Here is a 14,668-nt window from a genome sequence, read left to right on the forward strand (position 1 = left end):
AGAGTTGTTGAATTGACAAGATAGTACTGGTTGGAAATGCAGTAAGTCAGAAGGAAAAAAAAAAAGTGTGCTTTGGACTCAAAATATATGCTTTAGTGGGTCCTTGAAGCACCTAAACCCTCATCTACTACTATTTGGATTAAAAAAAATTTTTTTTGATACCCTCTGTAATGTAAGAATCCAATTCCTAACACCTAAGTAAGTCCACAGCCTGAACTAGCTAAAGTAGTTAACACCAAGTTTAAAGGCCACACAGTATCATTTGCAGGAATAAATACTTTGTATCATCATGAGCAACTTTATTCTGTTCTGGGAAAGCACAATTCTAAAGACTTTTAAACTAACACACAAAAAGGTATCTTCCCAGAAAAAGCAGGATCCCTACAAAGTGTATCCCATTGTGTACTCAACTGTATCAGAGTGAAATAGTTAACATAACCAATCTTACACTCAGTCGTTTTACAATTAAAATACCCTTCTAGCGGGGAGGGTATAGCTCAAGTGGTTGCATGCTTAGCATGCATAAGATCATAAGTTAAATCCCCAGTACCTCCATTAAAATAAATAAACAAATAAACCTAGTTATGCCCCCCCCAAAATAAAATAGTGTATAATAAACTTGAGGAATCACATCATTGTCAAAGAATTGGCTCCAGAATTTAGGTCTTCACAAAAATCTTTGCCACTGATTAGCTCTATTTTAAAAGCTGCTTCTACGCCTTTTCCTTTTTTTAATGTTTTAATATTTGTAAAGAATCACCTCATCTTCATATATTAAAGAGAGACTGAAAGCAAGAGAGACAGATTAATGTTTTACAAGAACAGAAATGATATCAATTTCTCCAATTGAAAGAGGCAGAGGTAAAGAATTTGCTGTCAACAGAAAACAAACTTTTGTATCTTTAACATGTCACATCCAAGATATGAATTAATCTTGATCCTAAAGAAAAGTTATTCAATTACCAAAAAATAGTAATTTTTTTTAAAAGAACCAAGACAGCCCAACCTAAGCCACTAACCCCAATCCTGATACACATAATGATGCCTTTCCTCACTCTCCCACCTCTCTCAGATAACTGGTAACACAGATAAGTGAAATAAATTTTCTGTTCCTGGCTCTGATTTAACTAGAACCAAGGACAAGTTTTTAGGAGAATATATCATCATTTCCACGCAACCAGGAAAAAAAATTAACCTAAAAGATGGGACCTGAGGTGGGTTTTTGTTTTGGTTTTGATGAGGAGAGAAGACTGGATTCAGCAGTAAGTATGACAGGAAAAGGCAAAAGAAATATGTCAAATTATAAATTACAAAGAACTTACAGATTACTATCACAGACTCTTAAAAAATTTAATAAACTTATACATTATGAATTTCCAAGATGGGGAAATAATAAGTAGGGTTTACAATTTATCTGACATCCACCCCTATGAAATCATCTTCCAGGTATTCTAAAACACACTAAAGAAACAACACATGCATTACTCGTAAAATTTAAATTACCTCTTATTCCCATTTTCACTGGTTTATAAACTCTTAGGATGAACTAACATTCCCTTTGGCTCTATGATGAGCAGAACAAATAAATAATAAGACCTAAAATAATTCAAACGTTCTCATAGCTTGTATTTGTAGTATGTACACTATTTGCATACTTTCCGAAACAAATAAGGGTATTAGGCATTGATTTAGACCCCTAACACCCTAACATTCACAGGAACTATCCATTCTTTCCTAGTTATCTGATAAATGAAAAATTACATTTTAAAATCCAAGATTATTTTTAAATCTTACTGTTAAACTTCACAATAAAAATATGGTTTTCTGGAAAAGTAATAAAGTGATATAGATGGTTTAATTCAACTTCAGAAGATTCTAAAATTAAGCTCCTCTCAAACAGCATTCAGCTGCTGACATAAATATAGTGAAGTTGCATTAGAATGAAAATACTTGAAACCACACAATGATTCTTTAAGAAGATTTATTCTTTCACTTCCTACTCTCCTCTTCATCTACTTTTAAAGATTTAAAAGCAAACAAACAAAAATCCTTAAATTGTCTACCATCAAAGCAAATGGACTGTAGCTGAAATCTTTTTATACTTTCTCCTACAAAATTTATCGTCTTCTCATACTCCTTAACACTAATCAACATAGTATTCTTTTATTCTACCTCATCTCTCCCTCTGGTTTCATCTGCTCTTCATTTGCTGTTATTCTCAATCTCTTCTGTTTTCACAAGTAGTAACAAAAAGTGATCATCTTTTTAGCTGAAAACGAAGGCTGTGGCTTAACATTTGACAGTAGATGGCTTCATATTGCCACTTGGGACACAGAGACACAGACGTGCCTAAGACATTGATCCCCCAGCTCTCCTGGGGCTACAGCACCTCCAGCCAGCCAAGAGCTGCCTTATCCATTTACTCCACTGTAGCATACAATATTCTTCTGTTTCCCTTGATTTGAAAAGGGTTAGGAAACTGCCCTAGAGCATACATCACACAGGGATATTGCTGGTTAATCTCTCCTACATCAAACAGTATAAGACAAAAGAAAAATTAAAGAAATTCAATCGTTTTTAAAATAGCAATAATTTTTTCAGGATGGTAGCTACATAAGACTAGAGTTTAGTAATTAACATTTCCCTTGAAATTGGAAATATGGTTTATTTTAGTAAAAAAAAAAAAAGCAGAAAATATTTTTTACATTCGACCAGCCAAATGCCAACTTTGTATTTCATCTGTTTTCATAACCAACAATTACGTGAATAATCCTAATCATATGCTCTTCATAACAATTACTTTTCCATAAAATGTCACTGAGTTCAAATGTGTCACTGAACTCAAGTTCAAGCGGTTCTAAACTAGAATTTAAGATTATTTAGTTACTACTAAGTGGGCAATGACTCTTTATAGCAACTAAACAACACATTAGTTCCTGATAATGAGCACAGACAAGAGGCAATTCTTGACAATAGGCAAGAAACTATAACTCATTCCTTTGAATGCCATATGGTTTCACATTCACTTTCAGGTTACAACCCCTGCAGTAAAGTCTGATACACTGCCTAAAAGAGACCAAGTTATACTTAAATAGGGGGAAAAAATAAAAATAAAGCACTCAACACTTTTTCTGAAATCTAGCAGTCCTAAAGAGGGTGCTTCAAACTTTAACATGCATAAAAATCACTCAGAGATCCTGTTAAAATGCAGATTCAGATACAGTAGGACTGGGATGGAGCCTGAGATTTCTAATGAGCTCCAAGGTACTGTTTATACTGCTCGTCCACAGACCACATACTGCATACTTGAGAACTTGCACCCTTACTTCTATGATACTGGATAAGATAATGTATAAAAATTTAAAGCAGACAACAATCCCACTTTAATTTTCATGGTTTCATGAGATTAATCTGGGAGAGGGATGGTTATTAAAATGTTGATGTTTGAGACAAATGCAGGTAACTTCTCAAAGGTAAGGGTATAAGAGAGGTTGTAATGATAAAAGCAAACACCTACAGAGCACTTATGTGCCAGTGAATTGTCTTAAGTACTTCACATAGATTAACTGATTCTCCTAACAACAATGTGCGGCTGAGACTATCACTAGCGCTACTCTACAGAAGATAAATGGAGTCACAAAGACATTTCTCAGATTGCATAGAGCTAATAAATGCCAGAGCCATGATTTGAATCCAAGCAGTCTGGTTCCAGAGTCTACACTTTTGATCAGTACACTAGCAGTGTCTCTCTCAAGAACACACAGCAACAGAATTAAAATAGCAAATAGAAATGGCCTACTCTTGGAGAAAATGATGCAAGTGTTAAAGTGTAAAGCATTAAAAAGAGCACAATGAGCAACAGAGTTCTTTTCAGGTGACTGACCACCAAGTCTTAGTGAATACCATTACTTAACAATATGTAGTTTTTTGCTATCTTAGAAACTGTTTTGGACTTCAGCAAAATAGCTAAATATTTGAAGGAAAAAAAAAGTCTCAATTTGTTTTCATGGAACACCATTCTGGTGGCAAAAACGGGGTTTCACTTCATGGAATAAGCAGTTTGAGATCAATGTCCCTGGGGCGACTAGTGAAGAGTTTTGACATCCAGGACATATAATAGCAGCAGTGGCAGACATAGCTGAAATGACAAGGAATGAAAATTGCTGTAGCAAAAATATTTTGGACTGAAGGGATGAGTAACTAAAGGTAGAAATGTAAGGGACAAAGCATAACATGACCAGTAATTTGATACTGTTGAGGGGAAGTAGTAGCAAAATTAAGCTGCTACTTCAAACAAAGAAATAGAGGAAGCAAACAAACATTAAACCCTAAATAATTTTTAGGAAAGTCTAAGAACTGGTCATCAGAAAAGATTTTCTAAGCAATGGTTAATTGTCCAGATAGCACAGCTGCAGAAGATACAGGACTAAACAGATGGATATGATCAAGCAAAAGTGAGTTAGCAATCATCACTTCAATAAGCCCAAATGTGAATATACCTGACCAAGCACAAAAGTCTCAGGAAACACAGTACACAAGCCTACAGAATATACAGAAAGAGACACTGTTAACCCTCAGACATCATCACATTCATTTATTTGACAAACATTTCTCAAGACACACCATGGGTTTGGCACTCTTCTAGGTGCTTAGGGATACAGGGGTAACCATACCAGGTCAAAAACCCTGCCTTCATAGATTTACATTCTAGTGGGGGAAACTGAATACTGAAATACTGGAAGAGAATACGGAATACCGAAAGCCTGGAATGAAGCCCTTTAATACAGAATATATAGATCTATTTATGGGACATAAATTAACAAAATATTAACCCCTTCTTCCCCTGCAGAGGAAGCCCTGTAGCCTGAAGCGTTCCTCATCAAGCAGTCCTTGTCCTCTCAAAAAAGACCCCAAAACAATAAATGCATTTAAAGTGTATCTACAAAAGTACAATTTGACTTCTACTTCCAAGAATGGCTATAAATACTACTCCCAGACACGCACAGTAAACTATACTTCAAAGTTTTCCTAATGCAACACCTCTCGGATCAAAACATTTTATTAATGTAAACATTTTAAAAATAACTAGAAATGCTTCTTTAATAAACTATAAAATTGTAAGTGGGGAAAGTATCCAAATAAAACAAATCTTAAAGTTATAAAAAAAATCAAGATTTAGGCTTTGGTGGGCTTTATGAATCTCACTGACATTTAAGCCCCTGACTACCCTAGGCTGTAACATCTGCCTCAGATTCCCAAAAAATTAAGTTTAACTGAGTACAAGTACTGGGTTATTAAGTGAAAACATTTTTAAGAGAATGTGCTACCTTTTGGGTCTTGAAGAAATTACTGGGAAAGAGCTCATTTTTAATACTCCGTTAATTACCAATCTCTTATCTCCTTGCCTCAGTCTAAAACTAAAAACTGTAAATTCAAACTATTCTGCCATACTTTAAAAGGGAAGATGAAAATTGATACATGTATATTTAAACTTCTTAAGTACAGAAGATTCAAGAAATATGGCAGCAGGGTTAAGTGCTCCATTTTTATATTCTTAAAAAGAGGTGCATTATGGCAAACAACAGTATTTCAGAAGATCCAAGCTCCATCCCTATCCAATCATCTACCAACACCTACACGCTACAGAAAGCTGATTTAAACCTACCACTTCGTTTAAGTGTTTCTTAACAAGCAATCAGTTCTCTCTATACAAATGAAAAACAATAGGAATGTACTTGTTCCAACATGAACTATCCTAGTAACAATGCATTACACAATTGGAGCTCATTTGCTTTACAATGCTAACATTTTTCTGTGCTACTGTACCCTGTAGTCAATGAAGGATACACAATCTAGGATGTACCTAACATTTTGGAAAATGAATACTGTCATCCCCACAATCTGAAAATGTTACTCACTTAAGTCTTTTTGGTTAAAAATCCAAAACTCATTTTTAATTACAAAAAGTAGAAGTGGCTAGTAAGCAAAGGTTAGGTGTAAAATGAACTGATTCTCTTTTTCACCAAACCCTTGCCACAAAAAGTGCACGTTAGTCGACTTAGGTACGTACTCTAAATCAGTAAGTCAAGGGAGAAATTAAACAGCCTGGGAATGTCATTTTGGACCAAAGAAATGCTTCCACAAATAAATTCGTTTCATTCGAGTACAGTCAAAGGGATCTTTAAAGTTACTGCCTACGCAAGTGGCTGTAGAAGGTGTTGTCTTACGCTTTATTCCCTGGCACAAGCTGATCTTGAGATTTTAAACCTTCCTGGCTTTTAGCGGCATACAAGATGGCCAGGATTTCAAAAGATCCTCTCTGAATACGAAACGTTGGGAACAGGCAGGATATGGCACTGGATGACCCAACCAAGGCTACAAAATACTATCTTAATTTGGTGAGTCCCTGACTTGTAGGAGTTAAAAACTCTCACCCCTTATACTGCGATGACGTAATCTTCTACACTGCTTTTCTCTTGGACTTAAAGGGGAGGAAAAAAACAAACGAACAAAGAAAATCTCCTCCTAAGGAGAGGAATTAGGCAAACGGCAGAGGGATGATTTCGGGAGGTGGTTAGGTAACTCCCTGAAAGGGAAGCTTCAGCTGAATAGGCAGGGAGAGAGCTGGAGAAGCAAACGGAAATGGTATTAGGAACTCGACCTAAGGCAGGAATAAAGGAGACCGGCGAAGCCGGGACCAGGCCCACATCGCCGGACGAGGCGTCCGGCAGGGGGCCGCGGAGGAAGGCGCGTCGCAGGCAAAGGCCGGAGCGGTCTGCAAGCTGCCGACTCCCCGGCCACCACTTCCCCGCCGCGCTCGCAATCCGCTCCCCTCCCCCCGTCCGCCGCAAAATGTCCGCGGCGGCGCCGGGCGAAGCAGGAAGTCGAAGCCGGGACGCGGAGGCCAGACCCGGCATGGGAGCCCAGGCCACCAGCACCCCCGCAAACCCCAGGCGCCCGCGAGTGACTCCGCGGCCCACGGCGCCCCGGCCCGCCGCCTGCCCTTAGGGGTCCGCGGGGCCGGGGGGAAGGGAAGCCGGGCGGCGGGATGGGTGTGACCCCTTCCTTCCGCCGCTGCCCGGTGACAGCCCGGCTCCGGCCGCGCCCTCGGCCCGGCACCCCGCTCCCCGGCCGCGCACCTCTCGCCAGACGTGCGCCCCCGCCTTGCCCGCCGAGACCCCCTCCCCGCCGTCCCCCGACAGAACCCGGACCCGCGCTCGCCCGGACGGCGCCGCGCGAGCCGGGCGCTTCCCCGCCGCGCCCCGCGCTCCCAGGCTTCCCGAGATCCCAGAGACGGAGTGTCCCCGCGGACGAGGGGGGCGGGGGGCGCCACAAGGGGGACGGGACTGTGCGGGATCCACTCCCGCAGGGAGCCTCGGGCCCCGCACTCACCTCAGCTCCTCCGCCGGGGCGTTGGCAGCACTGCACGGGGTCTCCTCGGCTGCCGGACAGGGGCACGCGCCTGACGTCACCACGCAGGCAACGCACAGTTGGGTGCCCGCGGAAGTGGGAGGGACCGAGAAGCGAAAAGGGGACGAGAGGTTCCGGGAGGGGCCTGAATTCATCCCCTGCTCTGGCTCCGACCGCCTAACGCGCATGCGCCTGCCAGCAAGACTAGCTCCGCTGGGGCTCTGCACCTCTTTCTCCTAAGGCTGTACTGTATTTGTAATAAGGCTATAAACGGTCGCTTACAAAGCGCCTCCACTAACATCTCTTTTGATCTTTGCAACTTTGCAAAGTATTATCATCCCGATTTTGCAGAGAAGACAGTGGCTACTCAAAGAGGGGCAGTGGCTTGCCACACGGCGTAGTGGATGGCCTCCTGACTCCCCCGGCCTGTATTTAGCCTGCCTTGGCATGAGAGCTAGTGCTCACTTCTCATTTCTACCTACACCCCACTGTCCCTCTCTCCAGCCACGTTGGTCACCATTTGGTTTAGAGACTTCCTCCCCACCACAAGGCCTCGCACTCGCTGTTTCCCCTGGCTGCTTCCTCTTCACCAGCCCTTCCGTTGGCTCTCAGCCCTCAAAGTCACTGCCTTCCTGATCATCCTGTCCTCACAGCACCTGTTTATTATCTGTCTTCCCTGCTAGTGTGCAAACTTGGAGGGAGTAGGAACCTCCTCTGCCTTTTCTCAGATGTTTCCCAGGGTTAGAGGAAAAAACTCATCTTAATAATAGTTCATTTATTGATGACTACCACAGTTATTTGGCCAAGAAAGACACCTATTTCCAATGTATATGATTTAATAGTCATATTTTCTTTTGGACTTTTTTTTAAGCCAAATGAATCTTTCATTGGGATGTTTTCAGACAGTGAAATAGTTGGAAAAAAATACATAAAAGTCTTTACAAACACACCACTGAGTTGAGAAGGATAGAAAAGGGCAGCAGCTGAGTTTCCTCTCTCCATTTTTAATTACATGAGAAGAATAACTGCATTTTTGACTGTTTACTATAGGTATGGTGCTAACAGATTTGCATAAAATAGTAGCTAATGTAAAATTCACAACCACCTTATGAATTAAGAACTATTACCCCACTTATCGATGCATGAACTGAGGCTCAGAGGTGCTAAGGGACTTGCCCAAGGTCACCAAGCCAGCCAGTGGCAGAAGTGGGACTTAGACCCAAGAGGCTGGTTCTAGTTAACCAACATACTACCCAGCAAGTTTATACAGTGAAATCAGAAGATAAGCTTCAAACAAGTTTCTGCTGTATAGCATAGGGAACTATAGCCAATATATTGTCATAACCTAAAATGAAAAAAGAATATGAAAAGGAATACATGTATGTATATGTACGACTGAAACATTACACTGTACACCAGAAATTGACACATTATAAACTGACCATACTTCAATTAAAAAAAAAAGAACACACACCAAAAAAGAAAAGATTAAGCTTCAGCTGTAGTCCTACCCCCAATGACACCAACCATTATCACTTGGGTGTATACATTTCCAGATATATGTACATATATGTATACACATTTATTGCACAAAAGCAGACTGTCTACTTTTCTCTCTCAAAGCTATGTCATGAACATATTTTCATGTCAAATAAAGCACCATTTTTAAAGGCTGCATTTTACTAAATGGGCATTACAATATTTCTCCAATCTATCTCCTATTGGAATTTAGGTTATTTTGCACTACCATAAATTTTGGACTACTGTAAAAATGCATGAGCTTAGTATCTTAAACTTGAGGGAAAACTGGTTGTTTTCTTCCCCTGCAAGACTGGTTGGCAGTGACCTTTCCATCATCCCATCTCACAACGTCCCCAGACAGTGTCTGCCCTTTTCATCAGCAGCAAAATCTTGATGGGGTGTCACCCAACCACTTGGCTTTTCCTGCCTTTATTCTGAGGACAAGGACTCACTCAGCACTTTGTCTATTATACTGTCATGTTTTTTGTCAGAAGGACCCTCTCCAACCTTTTCACAGTTCCAAAGGCGACAGTGTTACTATCTGACCCCATTCTACCCCTTTTCTTGCAGCCTGCCAGACCCTGGCCCCCTGGTGCCCCCTCCCCACTGCATCACTGGCTGCAGCTGCTTCATATTGGCAGAAGAGGCAGCCTGTGAGTCTCCAGGTCTCCTTCCCCTGTGGTGACCAGCCCAGTGTCCATTCCTTCTTCCTCTAGTAACAACACTTCCATTTCTCCGGGAGCAGCCCGTCTCCCAGTTCTCAATCCATGTGGTTCTGGAGGAGATGACTCTACCAACACTGGCAGGAATAGCCACATGACCTATGCTTGGCCAATCAGATCATTTTAGAGAGCACTCTTGCCACAGCATCCCAGCAATGGGCATATGACGCAATGAGAACCAGTAAGATTCAATTCAAGGCTTTTGGTCAGAACTGTCTGGTTGAATGAATCAATCTGCTGAGGGCAGGATGTGATCACGGCATTGCTGGCAGCCATCTTCCTGCTGTAAGGAGAGAGACCACCTGAGAATGAGACCAAAACAGAGAGGGAGAACAGAGCTGAGAGATGGGACCGTGAAACCAAGTCCCAATGGCATTGTTTGAGCCCTTGGATCCAGTCTTGCCTCAATTTTCAGTCACATTAGCCAATAAATTCCCTCTCCTGCCTGAGCCAGGTGGAGTAGGTTTCTGTCATTTGCAATTACAAGGCTCTTGATGAATCATTCTGCCACCCCTGCCACTCATGTCTTCCCCAGTGTGGTACTTGCCACCAACCTCTATGTAGATGATTCCCAAATCTCTACCTCCTCCAGCCCAGCTACTCAGAAGTCTTATCAACACGACTGAAATCACCTTCTAGTTCCCACCTGCTTCAGGTTCTGCAGTGCCTGTATCTGATTTTGGCCCTTGCACCCTTGTACATCCAGGATTCCCAACCTTTTCTATATCATAAATCCTATAATCATGAAATTAATACCCAATTTCTAGAGGCTTCCTTTAAGAATCTCTGTTTTAATTCATTTTATACAGCACTGCCTTGATCTTCCCAGATCTCAGGTCTTACTAAGTCACTTCCCAGTTCAGGAACCCCCAGTGTTTTCTCCTTTGTCTTCAAAATAGAATTCAAAGTCCTTTAGCCAGGAATTCTGTGTCCTCTGTGATCTGGCACCAACTTGCCTTTCCAGTTATTCTCCTTTTCCTACTATATGTAAAAATAGATTTAAAAAGACAGATTTCTTCTGTATAGCACATGGAACTATGTTCAGTATCTTGTAATAACCTTTAATGAAAAAAAATGAAAGTGAATGTATGTATATACATGCATGACTGGGACATTATGCTGTACACCAGAAATTGACACATTGTAACTGACTATATACTTCAGTTTGAAAAAAAAATTATTTCCCCTTTCCTTCTGTATTAGTCAGGATTCTCCAGAGAAACAGAACCCATAGAAGATATAGAGAAATAGAGAGATAGGTAGATAAATCTACATCTATCTATATTCCCTATTAGATCTATATCTATCTATCTAAAGAAGTTTATTATAAGGAATTGATTGACACGGTTATGGAGGCTGATAAGTCCCAAGATCTGCAGGGTGATTTGGCAATCTGAAGACCCAGGAAAGCTGATAGCATAGTTGCAGTCAAAGTCCTATCACCCGAGAACCAGAAGAGTCAATGTTTCCATTGCAGTCCAATCACTAGCAGGCTCAAGACCCATGAAAAGCAAATGTTTTCATTTGAGTCAAAAGCCAGGAAAAATTCTTCCTTACTCAAGGGAGGATCAGCCTTTTTGTTCTAGTCAGGCCTTCAACTGATTAGACGAGGCCCACCACAACAGGAAGCACAATCTGCTTTACTTAGTCTACTGATTCAAATGTTAATTTCATCTGGGCACCCCATGGTCAAGTCGATGTGTAAAGTTAACCACTACACTTCCATCACACAACTTATGTTGCAGCTAGACTGAATTACTTAGCACTGTGCATAGAGGCACCATTATTTCTGGCCTCTGTGCCTCTGCTCATGCTGTTCCCCTTGCCTAGAACACCTTTCCTGCTTATCCATCCTACCTATCAAGTCCCACTTTCCTTCCCACCATGAACAGTACCTTTTGCCAACATTGACCTTGTGTCCTTTCCCATCTCTGTGACTCTGCAGATTCAGTGGTTTCCTTCTCTCTCTGTTAAACTGCTATTCTTCTCTTCTTCAAGGACTAGCCTAAACCTCAGCTTGGAAAGCTTCCCCAACAACCTCAGGCAACCAATTATTCCTATTACACTCTATATTTAAAGCAAACTATATTGGTATCATTTGTTACTATGCTTACTAAACCATTAGTCCATAAGCAGGCAAGGGTATTATGATTTTTGTTTCCTTTTACCTTATTTCCTGGCACTCTGCCGGCCTGCAAAAATATTTGATAAATAATGCATGAATGAGCATGCTGCCACATCTTCCATGATGTCTGCTCTGCTTCCAGCTGGCAAAAGTGATCTCTGCCCCTTCTAAACTATCCTATCACTCAGCTGAGAATTTCTTCAGGCCTCACCCTGTTCTGTCCTTTTTATACATGCTTTCTCTGCCTGACTGTATGCTCCCAGGGGCAGCTTCCATTTTAGGTGCACCTTCATGCCCCTCACAGTGCTCTTCAGGTACCTTAAATGTGGTGAGCACTTAGACACTGGCTGGATGGGAGAAGCCTCAAAACCGCATTCATTGCCAAATGCTGGAGACCACAAATCCACCACCATCTCCCCCGGACCTGCCAAGATTTAAGAAAAGAGGATCGATATTAAAGAGGCTCTCCTTTGTGGCCTTCAGTCTTCGGATTTACATGAGAAAATCCCAATTTAAGACTTTCCCTGTGATTCATAGGTGATAAAACTATAAAGAAAATCAAGGAAGTGATTATTATTTTAAAAATCCGGCTACTGGCTGCCTCTAAAGGAGGTTGCAATCTAGCAGAGACGGGGGTGTGCAAGGTTGAGGGACGGTGTTGACATGTTCTATTTCATGACCTGGATGATGATTACATTGATGCTTCCTTTATAATTATTCATTGTAGTGTGTGTTAGTTTTACGTGCTTCTTTTTCTGTGAAACAGTTCATAAAAATTAAGGTTAGAAATAAATAAAACAAAAATAAAGTCTCACTGTTGTTCCTAGAAGGTTGATGTTGTTGTGTAAATTCCTATCACTTACATTCAAGCCTACCCTTCCATACTGATTTACTGGCTGACCTTTCCCTCCTCTGACTGGTCATGGCCCAGGCCTTGCTAGCAGCCTCTTTCTGCCTCTAGGACTCCAGATGTGCTCCTGCTTTGGCCTGCCCCACCTTAAAGGGCTAGATCTGCTGCAGCTACAGCCTACTCCATGGGCTTCGACCCCACCTCCTACCCTTTCTGCAGCTCCTCCTTCTGCTCAGTCTCCCTCCTCCATTTGTCCAGGGACCTGGACCCTTCTTGGAGTCTGAGAAAGGAGATGAACTAACCAAACCTGTTTCCTACTTGCCTTTTCTCTAACTGGCCCAGGCTTGCCTTCTTCATCTCTGTTACACATCTCTGGTGGAGATAAACTGGGTCACTGAGGAAGGGTGGATGAGATGAAATAGGGAAGACAAAAATTTAGAAACAACTGAGCAACACCTTCCCCAGCCAGTACGGTTTAGTAAGAACCCAAAGGCACATGGCACAATGATGAAGTTTTAGCTTGAAAATGAACTGAGAGTCGCTCATGTGGACTAACTGGTCATGGGTACATTGTCACCAATATTCAACAGTTAGTGAGTATCTATTATGTACTAGGTACCTTGGAGGCAAAGGTGAGCAATATCCCCCTGCTTAACCCCTTCAATGGCTTCTCCTGACTCTTGTCCATCCTCCATCCTCCTCTGGACCATGCGCTCCCTCACTGGGCTCCAGCTCTGCTGCCCTCTTTGTTGTTCCTCAGATATACCTGAGCCTCCTGTGCCTACCTCAGAGCCTTGTCCTCGCTGTTCTCTCTCCTGGTCTGCACGAGCCTGCTCCTTTCCCCCCACAGGTCCTTGCTCAAATATCACCTCTTCAAGAAGACCTTCTCCCCACCCAGCTTAAGTGGTATCCCCAAACCACTCTCACATCTCACCACTTTATTTAGTTCATGTCACTTATCACTATCCAAAATGATCTGTCCTCTTTATTTTTCTTATTATCTGTCTCTTCCCATTAAAAAATAAATTCAAGGGCTTCCTTCACCACTGTACCCTTGGTGCTATAATACAGTGCATACTCAATAAATATCTGTTGAAAAATACAATGAATGAAGATACAATTCCTGCTCAAAGAAGTAAGGTCTCATAGTGGGACAAACAATAATCAAAATAAGTGCTAAGACAGGGTATGTACAAGGATCTGGTGGAAGAAGAAGAGTATTCACAATAGTTATACCTAACATTTATGAAGTACTTCTTATGTTCCAGGTATTGTTCTCAGTATTTAATATGTATTATCTCATTTGAAATTCACAAGAACTCTGGAATATATAAACTATGATCTTCAACAAAAATGAGGCATGAAGAGGTTAGTGACACGTGTTCAAGTTAGTAGATAAAGAAGCTGGGATTCAAACCCACAGCTGATCAGAGAAGACTCCCCAAAGGATCAAGGTTTGATCGAGTCTAGAGGACTTTCACAGATGGGTCAGGCCAGGGTGGGGTGGGGTGGGGTGGGGTGTGCTGAGAGAACAAAAGGATTCTTGGCACAGAAGCAAGGCAGGTGTGGGATCTGGAGCTCAGAGAGGTGACATGACTTGTCTGAGATCACACAGCACCTAAGTGCTGGAGTTATCTTTGCTAGAAACATCCCATTTGTTCTCCTAAGACGGGACTTCAAAACACTAAGTATTGGCCCCAACTGAAGGCGGAGTTTTGGCTCAGAGGAAGTGAAGGGGAGGCCCTGGCTGCTTTGGTGGTGTTGGCGGCTTCCTGCCCAGGAGACACACCCAGCTTCAAAATCACTATTCTGGGCAGTCAGGTTGTTGCTAGGCACCAAGGGGGCCCTTGAGCTTTCAAGCAGAGCCAGCCAAGGGCAGTTAACTTCACCTCATTGCAACGTAAGGTGCAGAAGGGAGAGGGAAGCCAGCCATCCCAGTGAAGCCTGAGTGAAGGCTTCCCCTTTTGGGGGGGTCTTATTTTCACCATCATCTCCAGCCTCAAACAGGAATTAATAATCTCACTCCCTGCCTTCTCCCCA

The 14,668-nt window shown here is 42.0% G+C and overlaps 1 protein-coding gene across 2 annotated transcripts in view; it reads right to left on the bottom strand.

Moving 5' to 3' along the window:
- Positions 1 to 7,539, bottom strand: part of CDC42 (cell division cycle 42) — a 43,954-nt gene extending 36,415 nt beyond the window's left edge. Inside the window, exon 1 of one of the 2 annotated variants that reach the window (XM_010979823.3) lies at positions 7,393 to 7,537. The gene's annotated coding sequence lies outside the window, so the exon portion shown is untranslated. Of the gene's footprint in view, positions 1 to 7,392 lie in introns of both variants that reach the window. The other variant, XM_010979824.3, reaches the window with a different exon arrangement.
- Between the last annotated feature and the right edge of the window lie 7,129 nt (positions 7,540 to 14,668).

This window comes from Camelus dromedarius, chromosome 14 (genome assembly GCF_036321535.1).
Source record: "Camelus dromedarius isolate mCamDro1 chromosome 14, mCamDro1.pat, whole genome shotgun sequence".
Taxonomy (NCBI): domain Eukaryota; kingdom Metazoa; phylum Chordata; class Mammalia; order Artiodactyla; family Camelidae; genus Camelus; species Camelus dromedarius.